Below are 8,251 nucleotides of genomic sequence, written 5' to 3'. Positions count from 1 at the left end.
CAGCAAAAATACAGGCTGGGTACTGACTGTCTTGGGAGCAGCTCTGCAGAAAAGTGCCTGGAGACCTTGCAGACAGCAAGTTGAACATGGATCAGCAGTGTGCGCTGGTAGCAAAGGAAGCCAACAGCATTCTGGGTTGTGTTAACAGGAGCATAGTCAGTAGATGAAAGGAAGAGACTGTCTCCCTCTAGTTGGCACTCATTAGACCACTTCTAGACTACTGCATCCAGTTTTGGGTGCCAAAATGAGTAAAGGCATCAAGAAACTAGACTGAGTTGAGCAGAGTGCCGTCAGGAAGATCAGGGAGCTTGAACATATGTGCGATGAGGAGAAATTGAGGGAATTGGGATTGTCCAGCCTGGAGAGGAGAAGCCTAGCAGTAGCTTTGCAGTACCCAGAGAGTTGCCATGAAGAAAATATAGCCAGGTTCTCTACAGTGGTGCATTGTGGGAGGATGAAAGACAATGAGCATAACTTGAAACAAAAGAGGTTCTGGCTGAGTACGAGGAAATATTTTCACCCTGTGGAGACTGAAGCATTGGAGCAGGTTTCCCAGAGAGGCTGTGCCAATCTCCATCCTTGGAGAGCTTTAAGTTCCAACTGGATAAAGTGACCAGATCTCATAGCTGACCCCACTTCGAGCAGGCAGCTGGACTAGAACTCCTGGAGGTCCTGTCCAACACTCATTATCCTATGGTGCTGTAGAAGTTTTATATTAAATTAGCCTTAGCTAGTTTGCAAATGACTGGCTGGATAAAAGCATGAAATTTAAAGAGACAGATTTTAATTTTGCTTTTAATGGTGCTAACTGGGAGGACTGCTATTGACTTCTGAATATAAGCATAATCATGTTTAAGTGGTGCAAACTCATACTGGTGGGAGAAATTTCTATAAATTATTTTCAAAGAGAAAATGCCATCAGACTTCTATTATTATGCAGAAAATCTTCATTAAGTCATTGTCATAACAAAAAGCTGAACACTTTTGTTTTGGGGAAAAAGCTCCTAGACAATCAATTTCCTTGTGGCACCTTTCATCTCTTTGTTTCTCATGCTGTAAATGACTGGATTCACCACTGGAGGTAGCACCAAATAGAGAACATTCACAGCGAGCTCCAGAACTGATGGGGCCGGGGGACACACGTGGGTATGGCAGACAATGATCCTAGTGGAAAAGAACAAGAAGATCGCACTGAGATGAGAAAGACATGTGACATAGGCCTTGTGCCGGCCATGCTGAGGGAATTTCATGCTGAGGAACGTGTTCCTGATGTTCAGAGGGAACCTCCTGTGTTTCAGTTTGTGCCCATTGCCTCTTTTCCTGTCGCTGGGCACCACTGACAAGAGTCTCCCTCTGTCTTTTTCGTTGTCTCCCATCAGATGTTTATACACATTGATAAGGTCCCCCCTGAGCCTTCTCTTCTCCAGGCTAAATGATCCCAGCTCTCTCAGCCTTTCCTCACAGATGATGAAGGCTGTTCCAGTCCTTCATCACCTCCATGGCCCTTCATTGGATTCTCTCTGTGTCATATGTCTATGTCTCTCTTGTACTGGGGAGCCCAGAACTGGATGCAGTACTCCAGGTGTGGCCTCACCAGTGCTGATGTCTACAACATAACATCTATCTACACAGACAAAAGCATCAGTTCCAGAGAGCAATCTCCGGCTAGCCCTTGGGTACTGGGTGGCATGTTTCTACAGTCTCTAAACTCTTCAGTAGAAACACAGGCATCTGGAGCCATTTGAGATGGCCATGTTTAACAGCATGGAGCTGGCACATACATTGCAGGATTCAGAGTAGAATTGTATCCACATAGAGCAGCAGCTGAAGGCAAAGCAGGACATTCCCTGTGTCTAAAATGCAACAAGAAGCTCCATAATTCAGTGTTCCCTGTCCATATCATGGTCATTGGGAGTGCCAAAAATGGTGACAGCAAATCAGAAAATGGCAGTGCAGTTGGAATGGACTACTCATCAACAAGGTATTCCCTACCCAGTCCTATAACTAGGGACACTTAGGAACATTGGGGGATACCCAGAGTTCCAGAAGGACTTTGGGAAGGAACCCTACAACTCTGCATCAGGAATCAGGACCATCTCTCCAACACCCAGAGAACCTGAGAGTACCAGAGGGAACCCAGTTGCCTTCAGCAGGAAGCCTTTTCCATCTCATACCTATTGAGTCACAATCCCAAGGTTCATTCTAGCAAAGACACTGCAGTGTCTTCGGTAGCATTTAGCACTGGATAAGGACATCCAAATGCACACATTTCATGAGAGAATCTCCATGGCAGCCATGGAATCTGAATTCACAGTGTCATCGGTGGGGATTTAGTCACTGCCATGGCTGAGTTCAGAGAACAGTTCATCCAGCCAGACATTGTCTGCTTGGGCAGTGCTGAACAACTCTCAGCTGCAGTGACTGTGTTTTGAAGCTCTCCCATGACCAGAAGGGGAGTTTAGTCACCCACACCACATTAGGCATACCTCGAGTGCCATTTTAGTCCCTAAACATACCTCTTCAACAATATCTTAGGGTATTGAAGACATCTGCATGGGGCTGGCAGCTATGACATATGATCTAGAGGAAATGTGCCCTTCTGGGGTGGTAGCTGTCGGCCAAATGGGACAGCCGTAGGCATTAAAATGTCACCAGATGACTCTCTTCAGGAACTTACATTGCTCCCAGCCTGGTGGTTGAACAGCTTAACGACTAACAAGCTTGCTGGTTCTGCTCTCAGAATTTTTGTCATCTGAAAAAGAATACTGACTTTGAAAAGGGAGAGTTGAAACTAGCTAATCCATTCTGGAGAAAAAGAGATGTAGAGTTAGGGGACACCAAATGATGTCAAAGCAAGAGCTGGTCACTCTTCAGAATCCTAGGACACAGCCAAGAAATTCTTGAAGAAGTGCTGGAAGCAACAATGAAGGTGACAATTCGGTGCTCTTACTCTCATTTTTAAAGATAAGGCAAATAAATGAATCAATGTGTTTTATTATTCCCATCGCGTATCCCTATTTTGTTGTCTGCCTGTTTCCAAGTTGCTTCTTTCTCCAGCCCCATAGGACAGTGTCCCATTGGGTTTTTTTTACCCTTATCTTTAATCCTTTGCTGCCATCTGAAGGCCAACAAGATTCAAAAGCGTTTCCCTGGTACTGCTGAATGCTTTGCTTTTTCTCTTGCTTTCCTGTCTTTCCCACTGTTTTTTTAAGACCCAAATTTTCACTTGTGTAAATAGACGTGCTGGTTTTGGCTGAGATAAAGTTAATTTTCTTCACAGTAGCTAGCATGGGGCTATGTTTTGGATTGGTGCTGGAAACAGTGTTGGTAACACAGGGATGTTTTCGTTACTGCTGAGCAGTGCTTACACACAGTCAAGGCCTTTTCTGCTTCTCACCCCACCCCACCAGCGAGCAGGCTCGGGGTGCACAAGAAGCTGGGAAGGGACACAGCTGGGACAGCTGACCCCAACTGACCAAAGGGATATCGCATACCATATGACGTCATGCTCGGCATATAAAGCTGGGGGAAGAAGAAGGAAAGGGGAGACGTTCGGAGTGATGGCATTTGTCTTCCCAAGTAACCATTATGCGTGATGGAGCCCTGCTTTCCTGGAGATGGCTGAACACCTGCCTGCCGATGAGAAGGAGTGAATGAATTCCTTGATTTGCTTTGCTTGTGTGCATGGCTTTTGCTTTAGCTGTTAAACTGTCTTTATCTCAACCCACGGGTTTTCTCACTTTTACTCTTCCAATTCTCTCCCCCATCCTACTGGGGGTAGAGTGAGCGAGTGGCTGTGTGGTGCTTCGTTGCTGGCTGGGGTTAAACCATGACAGATGTTATTCAGGCAATGTCTTAAATGATAGCCCTAGGACCAGGGTGAAAAAGAATTCTGCTCGGAAGTTGCTGCTGCAGTGGTCGTTCTACACTTCTAGGCGCTGGAACACAAGGGTCTGCACTCCTAAACTGTCAGCATGTTCCTGGGACTGGTAAGCAGTCCAGGGAAACCGCGAGGAACAAGTGAGGATTTAGCATGAGCCAAAGTCTACTCCCAGCAGGCATTTGGGTGGGTCATCTCAATTTTGGTGGCTAAGAGAGTTTGGTAGAATGGATGTGGCCAGATTATGTCAGCATTTAGCATGGTGATGGTTGAAAGTGCTCCCCTTGGTGCTGAAACAATCTCACCTAAGTTGGAGAAGCAATTCACATTCCTAAGCATAGGTAGTTCATCCTCCCTATGTGACCTCCAGCCACTTGTCCAGAAAGTGACTTCTGGAGGCCTTGCACCATAACTGAAAACCCCTCACGCATGCTCGAGAAACCTTAGACTGTCTAAATCTATACTAGACACTTATGTTTTGTCACCTGAATGGTTCCCTGAACGTCTCACCTGAACTCGCCGTCTAAAGTGGGGAGAAACACGAACCTCCAGTGTCTTTCCAGGCAGCTGGTCCAGCTAGAGATATGTACATTCTGATACGTAACAGGTAGGTGGTGCTCATGGAGCTCAGGAAACCTGGCAGGTCTTTGAGAACAGCATCCTCCCCAGTGCAAGAACAGTTCATCCTGATACTCTGGAAAACAAGTAGGCCTACCAGGAGATTGGCTTGCCTATGCAGGGAGCTCATGACAGAGCTCCAATGCAAAAAGGTGGCACACAGGCTACAAAATAAGGTTTAGAAACATTGCCAGGGCATGTAGGGACACTGTTAGGAAAGCCAGTGCTCACCTCAAGTTCAGCTTTGCAAGGGATGTCAAGGGCACAAGAAGAAACTTCTATTGCTACGTTAGTTGTAAAAGGATGAACAAGGAAAATGCGAGAAACTGTGTTTCAACAATTATATGTGTAAAGGCGACTAGCAGTGTCTGGATTTGCAAGACTTTCTGCAGTACTGATGGAGAACTGTAGAGGGAGGCAAATGATGTGATTTTGGTCCTATTGTCTGTGGTTGTGGTCCCTGGAACAAACAAGCCGGCGAGTCCCACCACAACACAGAGGGAATTTGTGGATTTATTGGAGCCCAGGAGTGAATGAAGTTTGCCTCGTTGTGGACAGTTGGAACTTGGAATTCAGGAACGGAGTGAAAACTTACGTGATTCACACCCTGGTTGCACCCCGTGCATCCAGAGGGACTCTGGAATGTGACAAGTAAAGGTCAGCCACAGCGCAGCTAGAAAATAACAATGCTGCAAATTTAGACATGTAGCAGAGAAAAGGGTGCCTGATGAGTATAGTGACAAGGGATGTCTCAAGGGGATGTGGAAAGAGCTGTCTGCTGGAGGTGTTTCTTTCTCTCCAGGACTATAGCTAGAGCCAACATGACTACTTCAGACTTACATATCATCTTTGTTGTACTATAGATCGAAAAGATAATTCTTAGGCTGGTTCTTGGGGTCTCGTTGTGACCATTACAGCAGCCAGGATGGAATGAACTCTGTTTAGCTTCTGGAATTCATGCAAATTGTTATACCCATCTTTGGGTTGCCTAATACGACTGTACAGAGCTCAGTTCACCTGTCCAAACGTTTGAGGTGCCCTGGGGTACCTGGACTTTCTCATCAGGCCGCTAAATGTGAAGTAGAAACTATAAGGAAACCACACGCTTCTGAATAGGCAGTTGGATGCCAGGTGGGGTACTCCAGGGCATCTCAAACTATTTGCAAGCCCATATTCTGCTTTTGTCATGAGGTAGACTTGCGGTTTCACTCCAAAGGAGTGAACAAACACTGATTCAGCGATGGTGACAGGGGATCATGTGTGAGTGTACTTCATGAGTGGCAGGGAGCAGAACTTGGGAAGCAGAGGGGCAGTGCCAAGGGGTCCTTTGTTCAGTCTGTTTTATCTCCATTGTAACAAGGCGATAAGGAACATTGTTGGAATTTGTTCTTACATCAATCATAAGGTAGACTATTGTAGTTCCTAGCTTGGAGCATTATCAGAGCTCTGGCAAGAGGTAGTGGGATACATGGCATCAAGAAAAGCCATTAAGCCCATGGTTTTGATCTCACGGAGCAGAGAAGCAGGTGCTTGAGGTCTAATGTAACAGAGGATGGGGGCCGAGGTGCAACATTTAAGCCTGTATGTGTTTGAATCCAGAGATGACCCAGATCGGGGTGGAAGGAGGGAGCTGTGAGTTAGGATGGCTTGTGGTTTGTGAATGTGTCAGCAGTGTGTGTTGCAGTCACAGTGCCTTGGCTGATCATTATAACTGAAGCCTGGAGAGCAGGACCTGTGCATCTGCCAGTGTTTTGGAAAAGCAGGTTTGGAGAGGCGGGTCCGTGGCATTTCCTTTCCACATGCCATGTGTGGGGATTGCTGAAAGGACCACCTTCCTGGCACCTGGGGATTGCTGTTTGGCTTCTGTAAGGGAAGTTTGATACAGGAGAAGTCTATGGCTTTCTGTGCTGCCTGTAATCAAAGTCTGTGAGTTTCTGCTCTAATGAGCCCTGGTGGGAACACATTGTCCAACTACATTTCTGGTCTCGCATCTCACACTGGGCTCCATTAAAACTCCAAGTGACTTTTCTTTCTGCTTCTGCCTGCCATTTCTTCAAGGCACCTTGCCAGATTTTGCCACAGCTACAAAGTAACAGGGAGGTAGCACCACATTCCTCAAGGGGCTCATTAAAATGCTGACAGCCATAATGAGCTCTGTGTTTGGTTTTCTGCCACTCCCCGTAGAGTTGCAAGCGTTGTGTAGCTAATTGGGGAGCTCCCAGGTGTGTTTCAATGAATACGTACAGCATAATTTTCGTTTGTCATTTCTTTTAATTATGTATGACAAGAAGAATGGAAATGAAGCAATTTTGAGAGGAAACTAGTCTGGCTTATATCCCGGTGGGAATTAGGCAGAGAGAGGAAAAGTGGCCAGTGTCAAACTTTGACTCATGTGCTGGGAGTAAGACAGTTCTTATTACAGTCTAGTCTCTTGTCACTGCAAGCCACAGCAGTGTCAAGGTCTTTATTTGCAAAGCCTTTGTCTGCTCTAATTAGCACTGTCTTTACCTGTTGTACTAACTATGCACAGAAACAGGAGGAATATTCATCACCACTGCAAAAGAATTTCAAGGCCCTTTTTAATGAAAGAAAGAAAAAATCTTAATTAAAAAAGTCATATCTTTTACTCTGGTCTCCCTGAACTCCAGTTTCCTCAGGACATGAACCCTGAAAAGAGCTGGCTCAATGGAGAGATGGACAGGTGATAGAAATTTTCAGGGACAATTAGACTAAGGAATGTTTAAACAGTGGCATGAACAGAAATAAATTAAGAAAAACTGAATGCCCATGCAGAAGAGAATGTCATTGGCTTGCCAGATAATTTAACAGATGGACAGGACAACTGGGTGTCGACCTGATTGACTGGTTCAGGAATTACGGAGTTAATGAGGTAGAGCTATTGATAGGAGCATTCACTTGGGATGGCTTTTTTTCTCTAAAGTTAACACCATTTTTCAACATTTCTATGATGGGAACATGGGCAGTTGTAACAAAGACATTTCAAATGTGAACAATGGATTCAGCTGGAATAGAGGGATGAATTTTTTTGGAAATGTCAAAGTAATTGTTGGAACTGTTAATTTAAAATTCATATACTATTTATAGCCAAAAGAACCATTGTCAACAAAACAAAACAGAAAATAATTATGAGCAAAACAATAGACGGATGGGAAAGAGGTAAATAGCAACATTTCTTACTGTTACAAACGTATAGATTGTAAAAAAAGAATCTTTTGGCGGAGTGAAGTAGTATTTCCTTCTGAAGTTTATTGCTTGGTTTTGCCTTAGTCTTCACCTGCAAGTGCTCGAGCCTCACCGCCCAAGTCACAGAAGGCAAAGGCGGGGACGGGGAGAATGAAGAGCCACCCACTGTGGGAGAAGATCGGGTTCGAGACCATCTAAGGAACCTGAAGCTGCACAGGTCCATGGCACCTGATGGGATGTATCCGCGGTTCCTGAGGGAACTGGCGGATGCAGTTGTTAAGCCACTATCCATCATATTTGAGAAGTCATGGCAGTCCAGTGACGTTCCCACTGAGTGGAGAAGGGGAAACATAACCCCCCTGGCTGAGTACCTCAGCCTTCTCCATATCCCAGGTAACCAGGTCTCCTGTTTCCTTCCGGAGAGGGCCCACACTTTCCCTAGTCTTTCTTCCATCACTGATGTACCTATAGAAGGTTTTCTTGTTGCCCTTGACGTCCCTGGCCAGATTTAATTCTAGCAGGGCTTTAGCTTTCCTAACCTGATCCCTG

Source organism: Aptenodytes forsteri, unplaced genomic scaffold (genome assembly GCF_000699145.1).
Source record: "Aptenodytes forsteri isolate BGI_AS27 unplaced genomic scaffold, ASM69914v1 Scaffold468, whole genome shotgun sequence".
NCBI lineage: Eukaryota > Metazoa > Chordata > Aves > Sphenisciformes > Spheniscidae > Aptenodytes > Aptenodytes forsteri.
The sequence above is the reverse complement of the archived record's forward strand: the minus strand, read 5'-3'. Positions refer to the sequence as shown.